At 35.9% G+C, this 23,974-nt stretch overlaps 1 protein-coding gene across 1 annotated transcript in view; it reads left to right on the top strand.

Annotated features, from left to right (window-relative positions):
- Positions 1-23,974, top strand: part of slc10a7 (solute carrier family 10 member 7) — a 142,288-nt gene that overhangs the window by 6,182 nt on the left and 112,132 nt on the right. The gene's annotated exons all lie outside the window — the stretch shown is intronic.

The raw sequence follows: 23,974 nt of genomic DNA, 5'->3' as shown, positions 1-23,974 counted from the left end.
TATGCACAGCATAAAAGTACAGTGTGTGTGTGATTTAATAGATTATGCACTTCTGTACTGTGCATAGCGAGAGAGGACATTGGGGGGGTGGGGTATAGCTGTGTACGGCCTGCTGTGTGTGATGTAACACATGCAGCATTCAGGCAGTCAAAGAGAAGTCTGACATTTTTCAGTACTGAAATTCTGATATTTTATAAACCATTAAAAGTAGAACTTCAGAAAGCAAAAGCAAACTAATTCCTGCACAATCTTAAAAAGGAAAAGTACTGCTTTTATTTATAGTATATTTATAACAAATGCTGTTCAGTTGACCTTACATGTGGCTCAAAAATGTATCTGCTCATTTGCAACGAAGGACTATTACATTTGGAAATGGCCTGTTTTTCTTTTTTTCTTTTTTTCTTCAAAAGATGTATTTGGTTAACTTGCTTAAATATTCAATGGACAACTGATACATTAATGTTTCATATGTATCTATCATTCTACATGTGAGATTTTTGTATCCCATGGTACATTTGTAAAGTATTGTGTACTAGGTTGCAATTTTGAAGGATATTATAAATATGCATCTGTTTTGAGAACTTCAATCAAGCACAACTCTATGGGGAAGTGTCAGTAGAATAGCAAGCATCACTTCTTGCAACCTAAAATACATTTTCCTCATTGATCGCATTCAGTCTGTCATGTACATTTTAATATCTTTCTTTCTTATCTGATCATGACCTTCAGTAATCAGAACTATTCAAGAATTTGAATTACATGGTTATAGGTCAGTTTGAATGTTGACTAATGTGTTGACTGATAGTAATTTGTTGCACTTAAGTAGTCATACTAGTAAGAATGTGTGCCTGAGATTTTGCCAAAGATAGATTTAATGACTTTTAAAATTGTTTTTCCAGGTAGGCTTTGCGGCATGAACCGATTTTTAGTATCTGCCATTACACCAAACCTTTTAAGAATGTGTGTATATTTTGTACAGAATACACAACTAGGTCAAATTTGAATTGGTGGTCATAGTTGCTCATTGTTCAGGAGGGAGGTGCTTAAATATAGTTACAGCTGGTACCATATAGGGCACAAAATGCTGGCATATAAACCGTTTTCATCTGAATTATTCATTGGTTTCCATTCCTTAGGGGGGAAAACAAATAAATAATACTACTTTTGATGATCGTTTCAGATTTTTCATATGAGGATACGAATTTCTTCTCTTGTATTTTTCCTTCCTTTAAATAAAATGTTTTAAATTCATAGCAACAATGGATATGAAAATAATACAATGACGTTATTGCAAAGAAACAATTAATATTTCTTGTGCAATCTTGTTTTACTGGTTTGGTCTCTATATATAACATTGACATTAACGCAAGCACAGAAGTTGCAGGCAATCATCACAAATAAGCTTGTTCATCTTTGTAAAATGATGGGTGTAGTCAAGTTTTGATTCAAATATCATGTTTATAATACTTATAATAGTGATTATAAAATGAAGCATTGTCTGTATGGCATGTGATTTACATTCTCTCTCTGTGGAAAATAGTTCATTATTGGCTTTTCACAGTGATAAACTAAACGTATTTTGATGGCTGAAAGAGTTATAACGCTGACTAATGTCAGATTTGTCTGACAGAAGTTCTGTAAATCATACAAAACGTAGTCATTTTGAGGCATACACTGCATTGCTGTGTATACGTATCATTTGTGACAGAAGCGGAGGTAAAACAAAAAAAAAAATTAATAAATAAATACCTGGGATGTGGAACACTGGGGAAGGAGGAGTGTGACAGGGAGGGGGTTAATTGTCATTCCCTGTCTGCTTATGGACTGCAGGTGGTTGGGGTGATTGAGCAATTAAGGTCAATCAACCCCAGCAACCTGACATATATAAATAGGGGTGGGGCAGAGGACAAAGGGAGAGTGTTGGGCCGGTAGCAAGGAAGTTGTTTTGAGCTGACGGTTTGGTTTGTTTTGTTTTAACTGTGTAGTCAGTGGACCAGCCGGTGTTTTGTGTTGTAGTTATTTAGTATAAAACTTTGGTTGGCCCACGCGCCACATTTTTTTTGGTTATTAGATCTGTAAATTGTGAAGTGTAAGATATTAGGAGCTGGGATTGTTGGGACCCGCCCTGATGAGTGGGCGCAGTAAAGGTTGGGTTCTGTCAGATCACAGTAGGAGAAACAAGTAAATAAAATGTTCCCAACTAATCCCTGAACCCGTGGAGTACAGCCTGGTTTTTTCTGCTTCCCTTCGGACAAAAGTAGAGGTAACAGTAACGGGAGAGTCCGGGCTTCACACATTATAAAAAGTTTTAAACTAAAAAAAGGTCCACAAAAAGTTTTAAATATACGACATATCATACAATTTTTTTTGCCATTGTTCTAAAAGTAGTGTTATAGATTCTGTCTTTATTATGGAATTAAAGATGTCTTCAGTAACTGTCAATGTAACCTGATCAAGATAAAGCTGCTGAATTGTTGTTTAACAGAGACATGTTTTAGGACTTTCAGTATTTACCTCAATTTAGACTCTGCCTACAAACTGTGAAATGACAGTCTATAGATCTCAGTGACTCTGCTGAGGAAGCAGTTAGGAAGCTGTTCTTGTGACAAGACTAGAGCAGCCCTTTACAGAGGAGGCACCGGGGATATCCAGCTCTGCTAAAGCAGAAAGTGTGATTGGCTCTTAGAGCTTTTTCTTTTGGCCACCGAGCTGGTTTAGACATGAGGGGGATAGAGGTCATTTCTATACTGACTCATTTATACTGCAAGGCAGCATGAGTGCGTTGGTTATGCAAACTCAGGTTTTCAGTTTTATTTCTGCACGTTAGTCAAGTCAAGTGAAAATTATTTCTATGTAGCACCCCTCGCAAGCATCCCAGGGTGCTACACAAACTTAGACTGAATACACTCACACAGCAATAACAACAAGCCAATGATATTTAAATTAATTCAAATTAAAATGTTCGAAATTTTGACTGAAGAGACCAATTTTTCAGCTTTGCTGAGTAACAAGACTTAGAGATGCACAGATGTGGAGCATTATAAGTGAACAGCTATAGCTACTGATTTTTAAGAAGTTTTTTTGACCAAAATATCACTATTTACAGATCTGTGAGAACATATATTAAATACGTAACTCCTTATTTAACTGCTAGAAATTTTGAAATACATGTGAAAATGCAGGTAACCAATGCAGTGATTTATAGAAAAGGTGTAATATGTTAAGAGTAACTTGGCAGAAAGTAAACCCTTAGCTATGTTACTTTCAGTTTTATTGGGATGATCAGTGTAATGGGCACCATGTTTTAATTTCAAGAAAAGACAGTGGTTATAGATGCCTTGGTTTTGGGCACTATTGGAGTCATCTTTTATTATGCCTTTACACATTACCATACATTGTTTTGAGTTCCCTCAGACTGCATTTGTGAAATTTATTCATGAAGATAACCATGGTCTTAACACATTGGCTTGTCCAGTCATGAGGTCAGTGAACGAAATGCACACAAAGGAAATGACCTCAGCAGGGCTTTAACACACTTCCACTGCACCTTTAGAGTTGCATTCGTTGTGGCATTTTGGTCATAAACGGCTGGAGTCTTTTTTCTTAATTTATACAGCTTGCCTTTGACCATTTACATAAAATCGATTACTGGAACTGATCAAAGACAGAATTCAGCACCATTGGTAGGTCTGTACCCTAAAATGCTTATCACTTTTCCAGGGAGCAACATACACCTCAGTCCTCTCCCTTGAGATCTTCAGGTGGTTTGGCAGAACATGCCAAGAGATCCCGTTTCATCTTTTTCATTATAGAAGACAGAGACGAATCTGACTGTAGGGACCACTGCATTGCTCTTATTTGCTTGCAATTGAAACTAACTAGCACTATACACAATTAATTTGATAATTATCCTTATGATCATCCCAACAGTGAATCATTTGGAGGAGGTTGTAATGTTTTCTGCATAATTGTTCAATTTGAAACCCTAAAAGCAATTATGATACACTAATTTTACTGTATCTGAGATGATGAGAGGTGGAAAATCTGTTGCGAAGTTTTACTCTGCTGCACGATGTGCATTTTCAAGTTTTTCATTAATACGTTTCTTAACACACACAAAATAAGTAGAGTAAAAATGCAGAAACAACTTGGCAAAAGCAATATGTGTTCAGGGCTTTAATTTTTCAGTGTCTGTTTTCTTAAATTATACGCATCTTAATTAATTGGTATTAAGATATGTCACCTTATCAAGAGAAAATTGTTTATTTTGTGTTGGAGGACAATCAGAAAAGTGACACATTGGAAACTAAATCCAGCAATGTATGAGAATGAAACCTCAAACAATCTGGGGGTGAGTGATTACTGTTATTGTATTTGAATGACAAAGCAAAGCAAAATTGGCAGCTCAATCAAGACAAAAGAATTAGTTTGGTTTGATCGTTAACCGCTCCTTCCAAGTTTAATTAAGAAAGCAGATTGGCTCAAAGTATGTTAAAGGGACATAATATTCAATAAAACAAAAAAATCCTCAAAACGTTAAGCCCTTGTATATATTACACTGTTGATGATGCTGTACATGGAGGGTATTTACAAAGATCAGTTGGCTGAAAGCAGTAAGAATCCTGCCCTGTGAAGACTCCATAGCTCTCCACAGCGCTCCTGGCAGCCTGAGAGGGGAGCTGGCAGAGCAGCAGTCCGCTCCCTGACCCTGGCTCAGATGTCCCGCTCCGTTCGGTCTCGGGACACCATAGGACTTGGCCAGGCTGCAAGAAAAATTGAGCCAGATGAAGCCTTGCCATGCCGTTGCATTGTGTCTACCACGCAATCCCCCCTGGGAGCTGCCAAACATGCCACTTCTTCAGATAGTCATTAATTCCTGCTTTGCATTTTCCACTGTATGTAATATTAATGGGTCACTGTAGCTTTGTACTGGAATATGGAAACACAGAAAACGACTACACCTCAATCGATGCTGTGAATAATGTTCAGCTGATTGTTCAATGCCTCTTGTCTCTGCATGTGCTTAGGCAGCAGTCCTTTGTTAACCCTTTCAGTAGGCGCTTGTAAAGATAAGCAGGTGTCTTTGAGCCTGTGCTGAAGATCTGTTTCACATTTAACCCCTCTAATGATGGAGTACACATGACTGAACAGGAATTGTATGAGTACTGAACCTGTTAAGGACTGTTCTGAATCTAACTGGCAAATTCACACTTTAGATAGAATCAGTAATTGTCTTCCTTTATTTGTTACTTTATTAATGAAAATTAGATTAAATGCTTCCTCTCACCCTTCCCAGATGTATACGAGAGTGTCCCACCCAGACATATTGAGGAGAACGGTTTCTTTGAAGAAATCCAGGAGAGGAATGGTACAAATAGTGGAGCATAGCCAATTTCAGGGGTCATGTTTATTTATTTATTTATTTGAATTAAGATTGAATAGATTATCATCTTTTTGAAAGCTGTGTAGGAGACAGCTTTTATCAACCTACCAGGTGTTTTTGTGATGGGGGGAGTTTTTTTTTTTTTTGTCACATTTAATTATCATTTTTACAAGCCAATTCCTGTTTCAGATGATGTGGATAACCCCCTTTTCCCTTTGTTTTAGTGTGATGATATTGTTAATGAGTCTATAATACAAACAAATGCCTTGACTTTAAATGGTAGATTTGCTTATTGTGAGTCAGTCCTGGAAAGCGGGCCTGTTTTAGTGTCAGTCTGTAGTTTGTATTGCATGGATTTATCATTCATGACTCAAGTGACTGAGACTTGAAGAGCAGCAAAACAGTGTTTGAACTCGTATGTGGCATAATTTTTTTTTTCTTAAGAAAAACCCACTGTTGATAGTGTTATGTTGTATGCTATAATATTACATTATAATATCTTGCATTATGTTTATGGATTTCACTTGTCTTAGATCAGATAAGAATGGATGCCAGTCCATTCTTCATTATTTCTGGGTTTTAAGTAAGAACGCAGTAGTCTTTCAGGATTTTATTTAACAGCTTTGTGTAATACAATTAAATCTAAATTACTTTTAATACAGGTCAGTATATAGACCTGTATTATTTTATTATTGCTGCTAGCGTTAGCTTTAAATAAGTAACATTTATAATAAACAGTACGGAATATTGGAACACTATGAAAATTGCAATTATATTAAATTAGGCTTGAAAAAGCATTTCATACGGAGTACTTTACCTGTTTCAGCTTCATATAATATACTTCTCAAATATTTGATTGCTCTTTTATATGTAACTTGTTTTGTTTGTAACACAATTTGCGATTCGAGTTGCTGAAGAGCGACTTTTTCTGATTGTTTTGCTGTTTAAATTCTAGTGTGTAAAGATGAACAAATGTTACCCTCTCTGAACAGAAAGAATAGATAAATTCTTCCGATTTTTGTACATGGATTTCCATTTTAGGACATTTCCTGTTAGTGTTTTCATTTTTGCGCTTGTTTGGTCTTGCTTAAATTAGAATCACACCAGTAAGTAGCACCATCTATATGTAGTGTAGTTTAGGCTAATGTGATTGTGATAAAGACTTCAGAAATATTGTAACAGCAGTTGGGAGAGAATCATAAACATTTTATTAAAAGTTTGTTTCACAAAGCATAAATCCTCTGTTTACAGTGTGATTTACATGGTGTACCATTGGCTTTAAAAGATTCATATAATCCTATAAATATACAATTTAATACCTTTGCTAACTTGTCTAGATCCCCAAATGATTGAATATAACCAGATTTGTTTTCCAAAAATCTGCAATCTGGAGGCTAATTTTAAATGATTTGTAAGTGCAAATATGAGTCTGTACTGGAACTTGCTGTTTATGAAAATACAGAAAGCATCATAGGGAAGTGACATTATGACCTCTAATGCAGATCCAACATTGGTTTATTTACACCTAGATACAATGCATACAGAGTCCTGATTAGGACCTAAACACGACCTATAAGTGGTTGAATTACCAAAAAATATGGTTAATGTGGAAATGGGAGGGCTGGGGGGGAGAGTGGAACAAATTGCAAATTAAATGGTGTACAGAAGTATTATCTGAAAAAATAAATTTAAATCAAGTAAACTGAACAATGATGGAATTTAATTGGTTAAATGCAACATGTAGTATACAGCAAAAAGCACTTTTCAAACTCACTTTTCCTCTTCCAGTCTAACTCACCCTACACCGAATTCGGTTGAAATTTTGTATATAAAAAAACCCCGAAAAACAATCATTTTTAAACTTGGGCTCAGTATCTGCTTTTAACTTTGATGCCGTGTTGGGTCTTTAAATAGCGTGTCTCTGGAAAAGTTGGGTGGGTGGAGGGAAACAAAAGAGCAGCAAACAAAACCTACCTGTTTTTGAGCTTGACTTTGCTTTCTTTGAAAACCCTTTCAGGAGTCAGGATCTATAACTGCTTAATGCATAGAAATGTATAACTCAAACAAACGAATTGAGCCAAATCTATAATCCACAAGTCCAAGTCTAGGCTTTTGGCACTAAATTGGCTTACCGTGTTTGTGGTCTGTGTCCTTCTTTCCAAGCCTCTACTTCCTGGTTTTAGATGGTGACCTAACCATTCACCCGCTGTCATTTTGGTCAGTTGATAGCAGTCATCCTCTAATAGCTTTAGAAAGAATGGATTTAGTAAGAACATGATCTGCCATCTTCCTCCTCCCAACACTACATCACAACTCCTAACATTATGAGAAAAAACACTATATGAACACAGTATACTCTCTTAGCCTATGCCTCTTAATTGCTTGTATGCATGTGGCTATAAACCAGGGGTTCTTCACCCAGGGGTGCGAGATGCCCATACTCGGGGTGCGAAACATTGGGGATATTTTTAGGACAGGGTTTCTTAAATGGGGGTGCCTGCCCTGGGGATGTGGGAAGGGAGTGCGAGGGGTGCAGGTCTGATAATTAATGACCTGATGGGGGTGTGGGGTTACTGTTGATCACTGCAGGGGGAGCGAGCCATTAAAACCGTATAGTTTTCCCTGCATGCTTACTGAATTACTCAGTTTTTTTCTGTTTGCTGATGTTTTTGCTTTGCATTTTATTCGTTGTAGTCTAATCATATGCTTTGGATTCTTGCAGAAGCACAGTGGTATATAATTGTGTAATATGTAATATGTTGTAAATATAGTATTATATATTGATTTTATATTATAGTCTTCTAAACCTTATGTGTCATCATGGATACATGTGTAAAACTACTAATATTAATATAATAGACAAATGTCCTAGATGTTTGAAATATCAAATGTCCCTCAGTGTCTAACCTGCTCTTGATTATGGTAGCTGAATGCAAAACCTCTTTGCTAGAAATTTGATGTTTGCTTGGAAATAAATATTAAAAGTTCAGAAATATTGTCAGAAGCTGTTGGAGGGTCATTCTCTCTCCAGTTCATTTTCCCTCCTCCTGAAGAGCGAAAATCTTAGCCTGAGATGCACAGTAGTATGGAACTTTTCCTTGGCTGGCTTATAGCTCTATTACAGGACTGTTTAAGTCACGGGTCTCTGTAATGAATCCTAGAAACCCCAGTGGAAGACGGCTCACAAGACCCCTGTAGAGATTTGAGGACCACTTTGGAACTCTAATCCACTCAAAATGTGCTGATAATTTTCCTTGCCAGGACACTCTCTGCCTGGTGTCACAAGAGTGGCCTCCTGGGAGAGGATCAGCCAATGATAACAAAGTAGCCAGATGTCTGGTTCTGGCAAACTCCCAGAAGCCAGACAGCGGTACGCAGCAGCATCCGCTATGGGCTGAAGATCAAAGATACCTGAGAATTACTTATGGGCACAAAATATGTGTTGCTTATTCTACAGTTCCCATTAATAACAATCTGGGAGAATTTGTATTTCTAATTAACTCTTTCTTTCAGCATAAATGTGCTGTAGGTTTTTAGACTGTAGCAAAATTTACAGCATTGTGAGCAAATAACAAGATGTTTGATCCGGCAGAGTTATATTGTGGCCTTGGTGCAAAATCGGCTTTCAAAGCAGTTTTGTTAATCTAAAACCCGATTTCTGAAACCAAACAAATAAACAAGCCAAAGACAGACTGTTTGATTACCTTGGCTTAACCGTATTCTATATAAATACTTACCATGAAATTGAGATGGGATGTGCCATAATTACCTTAATATCTATTGTGCTGTCATTTTATTTGTTTTGGTGAAAGACTTTGAGTTAAAACCTTCACTTGACTTTGTTGAGGTTTTAAGAGTATAGGATGCATTACTTGCACAACAATCCAAAAGGAGGCTATACATGAACAGAAATTTCCCAAGGATGTTTATTTAAGAAAATCTGTTTTAAAGGCAATGGCTTTACATTTCTCTGAAACACTAAGTGAAACAATTAAGTGCCCCATATTAACTACAGCAGCCTATTGCACCCTGTGATGGGTTAATTAGGTGAATTGAATGGATGTCAGGTAAGGATTGCAGGTATAAATGTGTTTAAGACTAACAAAAACTATCAATATCATATCTATGTGTCCATGACTTAATTCAAAAGAATCCCCCTGCATAAATCTATATATTAATATATTCAACCATTGTATATTTTCATGCATGCATATATATATATATATATATATATTTTTTTTTCCTCTTTAATTATTTTCACCTTTTGGATAGAAGTCCTTTGGGTTTTATTTTTGTCTTGAGTCTCTTGTTTGTCTAACTGTGGCCATACAACTGTACATCTGTCACTATATAATCTATTTTATCATAAACTGTTTACTTCAATTTCATTTTGCCAATCCAAATGCCTACCAGCCTTTTGGGGAGGGAGACCACCCCTTTCTACTGCATCCCGTTACTTCCCTCACTAACCTCTCACCATGTTTGGCAAACTACAGAGATTTGTATTAATTTAGTTTATTCTCTTTGTACATTTTATAAACTGTGGTTCTTTATGATGAATCATATGACTTGGCATTAATATACGGTGTAGCTAAAAAGAGGAGAGGCTAATGAGGCTATTGAGCCTGAGGAAAATGGGTTGTACACCTTTAAGGATGAATGTTAGCATTCCCCTCAAAGCAATCACCTCCCCTTGATCTGAGCACGGCTGACAGCAACTGGCAGCTCAGCGAATATAGGTGTTGTTGTTTTAAGGAGCATACGGTAGTTGTTTGAATGTTGATCTAAGGGCATGGTTTTTAACGATGTGGAAAAAAGTGGGACAAGGGTACTGCGGTGCTTTCTGCAAGGAACCCATTTGGATTCCATTTCCTTTGGTCACAGAGAATAAGATTAGCGATTTATAAGGTCTGCTCAGAACTGTGTGTGTGCATGCTGGGGTCTTGGGTCAGAGAATCAACAAACAATCCCGTCCGTGAGGAAAAGGGGGGGTCCTGGACATGTTGTTCTGGTCCAAAATCAAGGGGATCTGCTCCTTGAACTGTCAGGCTCTTGTAACAAGCACTGGAGGCAGCCCTTGAAATATTTACACACTTCTGTTCCATTGTTGGTTTTCTGCCTTTTGGTGTTGGACGTTGTTGTGAACTAGATTTGTTTATTTCTTGGTATATTTCAGGAAAGTAGGATGGTTACAAGTTAGTCCTTGTAATTTATTTTGTTCATATATTGTATCATTCCACCTCCTGAGGTAGAGTCCAACATGTTTTACCCATGTAGTATGTTACTATTTAAATCTGTGCTGAAGGTAGGAAGCAGGGGTATCTTAGAAACATGAAAGCTTTGATGTTTGCCCTTTTAAAATTACTCGTAATAGTTTTACAGTTCAGATTACCTAGGAAAATGCATGAGGCATTAAAAGTACAAAAAAAGGTTTATTTATTGATTTATTTTATTTATTAAGATTTAAGTTTAGAAATGTAATGTAAAAGGGGAACATAATGTATCCCGGACCATGCTTATCTCATGAACCCAGAGTAGGTTTCTGGTCCGCTTTTTCTGCTAGTGTTATAAAAGTTTTTCTTATGTTTTTAATAATTCAGAAGAATAAAATGACTAAGGCTTTCTATTGCTATTTATATTGTTTATACACATACAAAAGAATAAAATCAACCAAATCCTGAATTATTCACATTGTTTTTATTTTCTATTAATTAATCTATAATTTTTAAGGAAAATGTGCAATAATTGTTTAGGACAATGTTGTCTACATATAAGGTAGGGCTGCACTATGTTCCTCCCACTGCAAGGTGGTTATGTAATCTGCTTAATCAAACCACTTGTTGATTAATAATCTCCCAATTTCATTAATAATCCCTTACTCATAATTTTAAGGCACATTGGCATGTTGATTAAGCAGCAGCAGCAACATACATTTATTTAATATCTTTATTACTAATGCATATTATTCAATATTATTTCTTAGATTATGTATATAAATAATTGAAATGTTTTAGTTTACTAGTAAGAACACATAATTTGTCAACAAAAGATTTGACAGACCACACTGATGCCAGGAACAATTTATATAAAAAACTGAAATCATAACATCAGTGCTGTAACATATAGCCTATAATAAAAATATAGCATAATAATAATAATAATAATAATGAATGGTTCTATGCAAGCAGCACATGAAGTGTCGCTTACATTTTTCTGTTAAGTTTAAGCATTGTTAGTTGGTTAACCCTGCCGTCTTTCATAGATTGATGTTGTTGTATAAAAGCTTGGCCATGAGAAGAAACGCTTCTTTCAGCATCTACAGAATTGGTAACAACTGAGAAATATATTTTACCCATTTGTGTTAAATTGGGAAATGATTCTTCATCTATAATTAAAAATTAATTTAAAGTAATTCTTCTGCCTTTTTATTTTGTATGTGGTAGGTTCTTGTCTATTGCTGATTTACAGTCCGCATCAAATCCTGGAATAGAATATAATGGCAGGGCTCCTGGATACAAACTACACACTTGTTGTGGGCTGAATATCCTTACTGCCATCAGAAACGTATGTACTGGTTGAATAAAACATGGTTTATTTCTGCATTGATCTGGCTTGTAGTAATTTGTCAGTTTTTCAGAAATATCATGGAATGTTTTTACACCTAGTTTGTTTATAGCAGTGACTGCTGTGTACCTCATAAGCTGTTGCTTGAATTTAGCATTAAACCTCAAAAGAATGTTCTTGTAAGGCTTGATCTAATATTACCTTCACTACTTACTTTTGTGGTGTTAGAGTGCAGAGGTAAAGTTATCTGTGATTTTTCTGTTAAATGTGGTCATAATAGCAACTTTTAAAAGTTTCACCCTCACCCAAACAATGGCAGCTCTCCATAGCTGACAGTCAATCAATCAATAAATCATTATTGTCCACGAGGGGCAATTGGTGCACAGCAGTTCATAACCACACAATATATAACAAACACACCCTTAAATAGATATGAATATATAACATCTGACATTTTATAAATAAATCAATAAATACATACATGACTCATCATCATCATCACCACCACCATCAACTTAAGGGTTGTGCAAGGGTACTCTTACATGGAATTAAGGGCTGCAATCTCAGCTCAATCTCAGAGACCAATGGTTTCCAGGATGCAATCATTTTGTGTTATCAAACTTAGGGCTGTATTATATGGACAAAAAAATCATATTGCAATTATTTTGAGTGACATTGTGATTTGATAATCATTTGGTTCAACACACATCCATCTTCCTCCAGGAAACCCTGAAATATTAAAGTATGAGCTGATGGACCTCATTTCCCAACAGAACAGGATTCAAAATGCCCTGTTTAAACCCCAAAACCCTAGTAGTAAAACATCTAACTATATATCCATAAACTACTTTATAATACCATTCTAAAATACATATACAGTACTGTGCAAATGTTTTAGGCAAGTGTGGAAAAAATGCTGTAAAGTAAGAATACTTTCAAAAATAGACATGTTAATAGATTATATTTATCAATTAAGTAATTGCAAGGTGAGTGAACAGAAGAAAAATCTAAATCAGATCCATATTTTGTATGACCACCCTTTGCCTTCAAAATAGCATCACTTCTTCTAGGTACACTTGCACAAAGTCAGGGATTTTGTAGGCATATAGTCAGGTGTCTGATTAAACAATTATACCAAACAGGTGCTAATGATCATCAATTCAATATGTAGGTTGAAACACAATCATTAACTGAAACAGAAACAGCTGTGTAGGAGGAATAAAACTGGGTGAGGAACAGCCAGACTCAGCTAACAAGGTGAGGTTGCTGAAGACAGTTTACTGTCAAAAGTCATACACCATGGCAAGACCAAGCACAGCAACAAGACACAAGGCAGTTATACTGCATCAGCAAGGTCTCTCCCAGGCAGACATTTCAAGGCAGACAGGGGTTTCCAATCCAAGGTCTTTTGAAGAAGCACAAAGAAACGGGCAACATTGAGGACCGTAGACGCAGTGGTCGGCCAAGGAAACTTACTGCTGCAGATGAAAGACACATCATGCTGACTTCCCTTCACAATCGTAAGATGTCCAGCAGTGCCATCAGCTCAGAATTGGCGGAAAACAGTCGCATCCTGGTACACCCATCTATGTCCGGAGAAGTCTGGTCAGAAGTGGCCTTCATGGAAGACTTTTGCTGCCAAAAAGCCATACCTCTGACATGGAAACAAGGCCAAGTGACTCAACTATGCATGAAAACACAGGAACTGGGGTGCAGAAAAATGGCAGCAGGTGCTCTGGACTGATGAGTCAAAATGTGAAATATTTGGTTGTAGCAGAAGGCAGTTTGTTCGCTGAAGGGCCGGAGAGCGGTACACGAATGAATGTCTGCAGGCAACAGTGAAGCATGGTGGAGGTTCCTTGCAAGTTTGGGGCTGCATTTCTGCAAATGGAATTGGGGATTAGGTCAGAATGAATGGTCTCCTCAATGCTGAGAAGTACAGGCAGATACTTATCCATCATGCAATACCATCAGGGAGGCATCTGATTGGCCCCAAACGTATGACTGCGCAGTATGTTGAGAACCATCCTTCTGAGAACCACCATTATAACTCTTATAGCACACTTTTGACTGGACCAGTGAGTGAACTGTGAGGGACTGTACTGTACTTACATTTGGCAACAATAGTAATAATTTGAATATTCATTTTCAGTTAGATTCAGTTCAAAATCAAGGACCAGAGAGGTCTGAAGGGAGTGTAAGGAGAGAGGAGTCTTTAGGTATGTAGGCGAAATGTAGCTGTAGTCTGGAGTGGTGTGAAATGTGTTAGACGTGTTATAAAGTGCATGTGGTGGTTTGCCTCTTGCAAAATGTTTCAGTACCTAAACTGGCCAAGGATATGGCAAATTAAGAATGTGATTCATATCACATTTTGGGAGAACAGTATGAATAAAATACATCAGAGCCACAGCAATCTTGTCGGTTATGAATTGTATTAGAATGTGACGAAGGAATAAATCCTTCTAAAGGACAATTAGTTTAATTTTGGGACTTTATTAGGCTGTTTTTCTTACATTTTCCTTTTAAACAGGGTACAGCTTAGGTGATTACCTGAGTCACTGGCAAACAACACAGATTGCTTATTTACTTCTACCAACACATCAGGACATGATTGACCATATTAAAAAATGTGATCCTTTAAGTAATAGAATTAAATCAAGAATACATTTTTAGAATATACACATTTTATGTTGTTGTTTTTTGGAATATGAAAACCTAGAAAGGTAATGAGCCCCACAGGATTGATATACATGATGTCCACCGCAGACTGGATTCTAGTCTGAGTACCTTGTGATTGAAGGACAGTTTCATCTGTTGGCAGCTGCAGAGGCCAGTGTAATATTGTTGGTCTCAGTCATATTCCTAGTGGACAACTGTCCACATCTCAAAATCCAGCCCCACAATTGGCACTAATTACTGTGTTGCCTAGCATATCCTCAGAGAGACCCAGGAGTGACTGAGCACAAAGCTGCCCTCACTACCAATTAGAAAGTGGTCCCTGTAGGACATACACTATATCTGATTTATTTGAGCCAAACAAACATACACAGTAGCCTGTTTATTCCAATTCCTCTTCAAATATGTTACAGTTTTTGGTGCTGTATTTAATAAATGTATTTGGGTTTGAGCACCATACACCCAACAAGGTGTCTGCATTGCCACAGATACCCCCAATGTATTACACGAGTAGTTAGAGCTTGCACCCTGCCTAACAAATATATGATAACCATCAGCTTTACATATTTCAATACTTTCATGTTTCATATAGAAACATGTATGTTGTTGTTGTACTCTGGGCCAGCAATAATAATGAACATAATGGATCTTTAGTTGTTTATCATGGGATGACTGTGGTGTTGGCATGGGAGCTGGTGTTGGTATCCTGTTTTTTTGCAAGTACTGACAACACTGGCAAACCATTTTTGTATCTGGACTAATTTCACTGATTGTTTTTGTTGTGGATTGTATAGCATGGTAGGTGGTAGATAAATAGTAAATGGTATCATAGATAGTACTGTTGCTGACAGGTACAAAGAGATACCTGACAGCAGGGGAGTGAAATGGGGTGATAATGTCCAAACAACAGTAGCACTGCATCCAGAAAATGGTGTATCTCTGAGAAAACAGCAGAGACATCATTTAGAACCTGATGGAAATAAAATGTGGCAGAAATGCTGTAACCAATTCCTTGTTTGGTGACAATAATCCATTGTAAGGTCAGTGTATAGTGTGAAATGTACAAATGCTGGATGAATTTCCAAACTTTTTTCTTCCCATACAACACTTTTTCTCCACTACAACACTTCCTAGTCCCTCTTTGCTCATGTCTGACAGTTTTGCTTTCTATACTTTTTAGTCCCCAGCAAACAGGCCCAGTGTTGGCATAACATCAGATGTAGGGTTGGCCCTATGTCGTGTTTTTGCACCCAATAGTTATTCATCTTTTTGCCAACCCTTGGCCATTGTTGTTTTTATAATCACCATGATTCATTGTATGTCGTAATCGAGGTTGCTTTAAGATTAGTTCCATACAGCTAATGAAGAATTAAACTTCACAACATTTTTAAATTTAAATTATTTTACATTTATAAAACATATGAATACATACATAATTTTGCTCCTATGATTGATCCTATTTTTGTATCATATGTGTCACATATGATACCTTTTCTTTGTTCTTTGGTCACGTATGACACTTCCTGGCTGTCCCACCACACTCTTCCTTATTGTGCCTATATTTGCATATTATTATTATTTATTATTATTACTAATCCTCATGCAATTTTGACAATGTAAACTCACTGATATGTGAAAAGTGTATTAATATTATAAAAGTGTGCTATAATTCCAGTCTTCAAAGACTAAATGATAAGCAATGCACCTTATTACCTCCCACAAAAAGCAAAAGCATCATTAAATCTCAGAACAACCAACATCTATTTCAGTTTTTCTAACCCCTGCAGTCTCATCGTTTTCGAAGACATTTACTTTAGTACAACGTTTTCTACACTAAGACACGCACAACTGATTATTTGCAAGAGGTGTATTCCATCTCCACAAGAACTTTTCAAGGTATACTGCATAATCTAATTTTTCAATTTCAACACGTAATTTCACAAAGAGGAGGACTTATTGAACAACATTGAAATATTGGACTGTATTTCCCATATGTATTGTTAGCCTACATCTACTAAATAAATAATGAGGTATGTACTAATTGTTTTCATTTTATGAATAACTGAAATGGTATTAAGTAAGTATTAATTTACTTATTTTTAACTGAACAGAACAATTGCAACTTGTTCATTTCGTTATATCGATCACATGCTTTGATACAAGGAATGCTCTCCATCAAGTATTTGCAGATGTATGCATTTGAGAAATGGCTGCGGACAATAGAGGATTAGATCACAAGCAAGCAAGGAGCATTCCTCTGTTAATGCCTTTGGGACTAAATGTTAAAGCCCTTGTGTTTTCCTTTCTTTTTTTATATTTAGAGCTCCATATTTAATATTTAGAGCTTTGCATTTTACTTCTGTAAATATTAATTGAAAAGGAAGGGGGGGGGGGATAAAAAAAAAAGCTTCCTGCATTGAAAAAGTCCTCAGTAGACTAATTTTTTAATTGCGTCGACCATATTGTACATTATCCAACAGGAAATGTGAATGTTGGTATCCATCTACCGAAGAACAGTACTAGAAGATATCAACTGATCCACATTAGACTGCATTTATGGTGAAGGTACCAGCAGATGCACAATGTAATTAGCAAATTATTTTTTGATTGTAAAACGTTCAATAAAATGATAATAGTATTATTGTTATTATTAAAATAGAAACTGTTCACCAACGCAGCTCTCAACAGTATGTCTAAATTGATTGAAAATGGCTTACGTAATTTATTGCAGAATGAAAAGAATCTATTTTTTCTCCTTTTGTTTGCAAAATCTGAAGGCATGCTGTGATTTTTTTTCTCAGATTACAATTGTAATGGTTTCATGACATTAATAATTAAATTAAAGAAAGGAGACTTAAAATGATTTATACTTATCATTCAGTGCATTTAAGAATTAGTGAGCTCACTCCCATGATTTACCATAGTGAAGTTAGTTCATTTTCCATATGTTTTATTTTTATTTTGTATAAAAACAACAAAAAAAAAAAACACATTTTGAGCAGAGATATTTATGGTTTTACAGTAAAACTAAATCAGTCTATATTAAAACAATATTAAAAGCATCCTAATATTTAGTAAATGAGTACTTGGTATTCAATAATGTTCAGATACATTAATTCCATGTTGACCAGTATTTGTTAGTTTAGTTTTGTGTTTGTTCCTTCAGGCATCTCACAGTGTATAGGAGCAGTCCACTGAAGTGTTATTTCAGATTCAATCTCAAGTTCTTTTATGGTTTAATACTTACAATGTGTTGTGATGCCTTATTTTTCCAGGTACTTCAGCATTTATTTAACTGATGAAATAATGGCACATTTTCACTGCCATTTCTGTTTTTATTAACTTTCTAAAACTTTCTTAGGAACAGTAGAAACAGATGATTGTTTCTTTTTGCCATATTTGGATAAACTGTAACTTCCTTTGTTGCATCCTTCAACTGGATGCCGAAGAAAGCAATAATGTAAAAGTTTGGCCTTACATGCTAGTGCACATGTGAGGAACTTTGCGGCTGCTGACCCTAATCAAATGGCAGTGTATCCGCAACACATCTGATCAGTATCAAATGTACAGATGCATCTGATCCGGATCAGAAAAGTGCCTCATATACTTCCAAAACTATAATATAATATTTGCAATAGAAATTATCCAATACTGCCCTTAAATAAAATATATTAAATATTGGAAAGCATATTGTTCCAGAAGGCAAAGCAGACATTTTTTCTTTTTGCACAGGTTAGTCCTCTAGGTACAAAACCTAAAAGTAACACTTGCCCTAATCTCAGTATTAATTGTATTTGAATCTACAGTAGTTCCTTCAATGTTCTGTCTTCTAAATATTCATATTTGAATACATAGCACCACAATGTTTTTTAGGTGTTGATTTGATCACAGTAATGTTGATGTTCTTTTTATTTTACTGCTTAAATGAAGGAACACTTAATTTGTGTCTTGTGGTTGATGTTTTTATATGCGATTATGCCGTTTTTCTTTTGACTAAAATTTCTTTGACAGCATTTCAGGTTTAATAGTTACTATGCTAAGACATTCTTAGAGATAAAATACATTCTTTGTTTTCATTTAAATTGACAGCTTTTTATATTTTATTTTAATTAAAAAAATTTTTTTGATGACACAACTGAAGAAAAAAAATGAAATAGAATATCCCTGCATTCAAAGATTCCTTCCCTAGTCCCACATTTAGAGGTAATTGTTAAAATAAATCAGTTACTGATCTAAAAGAGATTGTAAACTGATTGAAACCTATGACAAGATAACATCCTTTAACTGATGGCAGGGCTTCTGACCACTATGGAATTCTGCCATTATTGGGTTTAAATATTTACATTGTTAGGTCAGAACTGATCATAAGTTTGTATTTTAATGTTGCAACATTGTAACAGTCAAACTCTGTATGATAAACAATGGGTTTTATACAGCAGCACTTCTTATTTCTAGTTTATTAATAGTGATGAGAGGCTGGTTATTTTCTAATAGTGAGGTGACCTAAGTGAGTTAGACAACTTCCTAGTCAGTGGGGGAAATCTGATTGGCCTTAAAAATGGGTGTGGCTGAATGACAGGTTATGAATATGCAATATCTGAAAAATAGGAGTGTATTTACTAATGCAAGTTTAAAAAAAACATGAATATACAGATCAACTGTATACTGTAACTATTTTATAAATTATTTTAGTATTCAGTCACAGTGTATCTTTTTAACTTTCGGCTTTCCGTTACATGTAAATGTTTCATATTAGGCACTCTCATGCTTGTTTCGCTGTTGTCATTGACATAAAAATGGTCATCACTGAGCTCCATAAATTCTGCAGTGTAATTTCATGGGACATGGCATACTTGCTACTCAAGAACACAAGTGACCTCCAATACTTTACCAATTCAGAGCTGAGATATGGGACAGTGAGAGATTGTTTGACTTGGTGACATGGAGATGCTGCCCATAGCACTTCTTGTATCACTCTGTGAGCTGCACTTTGATTGGGTAAAGGGTCGGGGGCACCTACATTCTCACACCACATATTCTCAATGGCCACACCAACCACCCCCGCCTCAGTGTCATGACATCTTTCACAGAGTTTTAGCAGCTGCATACACCCCATATTTCCCTTCTTCAGTGTTTATCATAAATAAGGCCCTGAGTTTTGCACATTTTATAAATTGTTATTCATTTGTTATCCTGCAGGTGTCTCTGTAACCACTCCATGTTACTGTTAAGTCATGAACGACTGCTACTACTACGACTACTACTAATAATAGTAACTTAATAGAACAAATAATTTACAGGGTCAGTAGTGTTTCCTTCTGAAAAACTAAATTATTTCTACAACCCAGATCGATGCAAAAATAGATACATTTTCAACCTCCTTACAACATTCTGATGGATGGACATTCCACCCAGATATAGATTGTAGTTTAGATCAGGAAGCCGTTTCAGAGTTTCAAGAACAAATGTCTACCAAATGTCTTTGAATGATATTTGAATTAAAACAGGATATTTATTTCCCAGTTTAAAATGAAAGGCTAGAATGGCCTATTGTCTAATTTCATGGATGCTGTTTTTCAGATAGTGATTGATGAATTGACAGTAGGAAACATGTATGTTATATATTCTTAAATCTAATTGCAAAAGTGAATGCATTAAAACTTCTCTCGTGCTCCTTATGTTGATTTTTAATTATTATTAACTCTTTAAATTATAAGCATATGCTGGACAGCCTAAATGTATTTTATAATATATTTGCTGATTTATTGTCTTCCTAACGATAATTTATTTGCATTCTGATTAGTGGAATTCATAAATTAATTTAACTCCGATGTCATCATACTCACTTCCGGTCAAACCACATAAATACCCTGTCATCAACGCACACCTCCAGCGCTTCATTCTCTTGCATCCCATCACCTCCCCTGTCACCAACCGCCTCTGCAGCAGTTCCTTGGCTCAGTCCCTGTAAAAGGGTGGGTTTGATGGTCCGGACCGGCTCAGGACTGTCATTCATGTAGCCAAGAGAATAAGCCAAAATCAAACGCAAATCGGTGTTGTGAAACTACTGAACTGTACAACTGAACTGAACTGAACAACTCATTACTAACAATACCAGGATTAAAATAATGTTAGCCACCTGCCCAGCTATTCCATTTGCTAATGTGAATACGTTTATAGTTATAGAATGACTAATTGAAATGATTAAAGGAACTGGGATGATTTTTAATGATTTCTCAATAGTTGACTTTATCATCTTCTAGGGGACGGAGGACTGAAATACAAATGCAAAAATCAAGTTGTGCAAAACGCAAGGCCCTAATCATAATACAAATTTAAGTTAGGTTACTTTATGTTGTATTAAAGGGAAATTAAGTGCTTACATGTCCAGTTTCTGTCTTGCAAATATATTTAATCCAGGTGCTATCATTGTTTGCATTCATAAATATTGCTAAACGATCCAAAGGTGTCCTTTTCAGCTTTTTAATTTTAGAAATGTAATTTTATTTTATTCTGCTAAAGCAGCAGTATTTGGAGATTATCATATGTCAATCCTGATGAATAATTTGTCAGCAAATTATTAAAAAAAATATCCAGAAATTGAAAGAATTTACTGAACCAACGAAAGATGTCAAGAAAATAACAAATACAGAGTTGAGATGAGAGGCGTTCTGTTCCACTAAATAATGGGAATGAAAGAAAACCAGGCACACAAGAATATGGTTGAAATACCATATTTAAAGCATTATATAGTAATGAGATCTAACTTATAAAACTACAATTTAAAATTAAAAAAAGCAATAAGGAGGATTTGAATAATTTCTAGTGTTGCACAGAAAAAGTGGAATATACCTGTTCCAAGAAATGTCAGCAATAAGAACGTAATGACATTTTTTGCTTTAGATTTATATAGCTCTATCTAAAATTACCTGCAAGCAATTTTAAGAACACATAAAGCTTTATATTATAAAGATGCTGCACTGCATCTTTCCAGGAGCCTACGCCATTTTGCAGGCATAGGTGCTACAGGTTGACAGGCAAGTGATAAGGCAGCTTTTGCAAGGACCCACACAGGGGGCCTACCTAATATGCTGTCTGCCCTAAGGGCCTATGGGAGCGCAGTTGGATTATTATGTTAATGCATGAGCCTGCTGCCCTCTTCCTATCCCAGCTGGCTTCCCTGTCGTTAGGAACTGCTTTGCTCTGACAGAGGAGTAATATGCTTCATGATTGAAAGGGCAAAAGATCCAGCAGTAAAAAGAGCAGGGCCACACTGATAAGCATATGAAAAAAATGGCATTGTAGAAAGGTTATAATGCACAAGAGTAAAATAAGTGGGTGCATTCACCAGGCTCATTTTGAGTCTGTTTTCTGAAATATAGAATAAATGTGTGCTTCTATATGCCAGTGTAGATACAGCTAAGAGATAGACAGGAATTACAGTATTTAAATATTTCAATAGGTTTTTATGTTTCGTGTGTTTATTTCTTTATGATGAGATTGTGGCAGTTCTCTAGATTGTTTGTTTGAAAATGGACCGATATAACTTTGAATGACATCTGCTATTGCCATTTAAATAAAGTCTAATCTAAATATAGCTGCATTTATCAAAACCAAATTTAACAAGACTAATATTAAGTACTGGGATGTGATCCCACCAACATGTTTGAAATTTGTATAGTCTAATATGATGGACATGATATTTACAGTAATATATCTTTTTATGGCATTTCTAAATTTTAGGTATTGAGTACTGTGTTAGTTGGCCTTGAGAGAGGCTGATCAATGTCAAAAGGAAAGCTTAAGGGAACATTTTCTTTACTAAGCATTAAAGACAAATATTTATTGAGTGTTAGGTTCATAATGTGGCTGGGAATGTTGAGGAACCTCAGTCTCAGTCTGATCAAAACAGATGGCCCATTCAAGCCTGTTTGTGAATTTATGAAAGGGGAGGCTTTTAACATTGTTGAAATGAAAAAAAAAATAATCTTTACATGTTTCTTGAAGTAAAGTGAAAATGGGATGGGGGTGGGGTGGTTGGGGAACATTGGGGGTGGATTCTGAGCTCTGTGATTCTGTGTACATCATCTAGTATGTAACATCATCTTATTTGTGACCCCCAACCTTATCATCTTACATTAGTGAGGAGAATCATTGTTGTTCAAAAGCCCCAGAAACAGAGAGTAAAGAATACAAATCCAGAACACTTTGCTACTGATGCTTAGCGATAATTGTATAAATATGTCAGAAAGCAAAAGTGGAAAATACTCTCATCATCTGCTTTATAAATGTCTCTGTGGTTCTTTCTTTATGAAGCCCCTTCAAATTTAGAGATTACAGTTTTTATGTGCATTATAAGTTGCTTTTAGTTATTTACAGAAGCGGGAACAGAGTTCTTTCCTGTCTGCATCATAATAAGCTGCTTTGGAGAAGAACAATGCTGTTGTGTCATTATATTCAGTGCACTACTGTTAACGAGATGAAGGGCATCAGCAGGTAATTGCTGGGTAAATATTTTGCTGTGACTAAATGTCAGTAAAAAGGTGGGATTGCAACTCAAGCAAAGTTGTTCAGCTCTGAACAATAGATCATAAGAACAGTGGAAAAAAAGAAGAAAAAGATGATTGCATTGCCTGGAATTGCCTTTTTACTAAGATGCCAGAAGTCGGGAATCACATCACCATCTCACAGTGTTTTGTTTCAGTTCTGCCTTGTTTGTTTTCTTAGACCTTTTTAAAAAAAAGAAATATATGCATTTTAGTCTAAATATGTAAATGTAGACCAAATCAAAAACATGTTTGATTGTGGATTACATGCCAAAAACTAAATCTAATTTCAATTCCAGGGCAGTGGTTCATTTCACATTGTTGTCAGCATCTGCTTGTATTAGATATGTTTCTATCCCATAGTATTGTGCTGGTGTTGAAGTTCTGTCCCCCCTTCATTTCTGTGTTAAATCCACACACACACCAGAACATTGATCTGAGCACTGCACTCAGCTTCCTTAGGGAGGGTGTTCTTCATTAAACCAAGCTTGCTTAAAATCCTGTACGTAATAACACAATTTTGTGAGAGACCTTTTTGAGACTCTAATACATATCCAGATTAAAATGCACTAACTTTAAAGTATTTCTATACCGCAACTATAATTGTACAGAGCCTCATTAGTGCTTGTATACACGTGATCGCCAAATGTCTTTAAAGATTGGACATGCGCTGTTAGTCGTGTTTGTAGCATTTTGTCTTCGGCACTTCAGTTCTTGCTTTCTCACTTACAATAACAGACTATTCTGAGCAATTTCTGAGAAAAAAAGTGTTGGTTGAAATCTGTGTGTGTGTTTCTGCAACTTT

The sequence above is a fragment of the Amia ocellicauda genome, chromosome 12 (assembly GCF_036373705.1).
Source record: "Amia ocellicauda isolate fAmiCal2 chromosome 12, fAmiCal2.hap1, whole genome shotgun sequence".
Lineage (NCBI taxonomy): Eukaryota > Metazoa > Chordata > Actinopteri > Amiiformes > Amiidae > Amia > Amia ocellicauda.
This window is presented reverse-complemented; position numbering and strand designations above follow the sequence as displayed.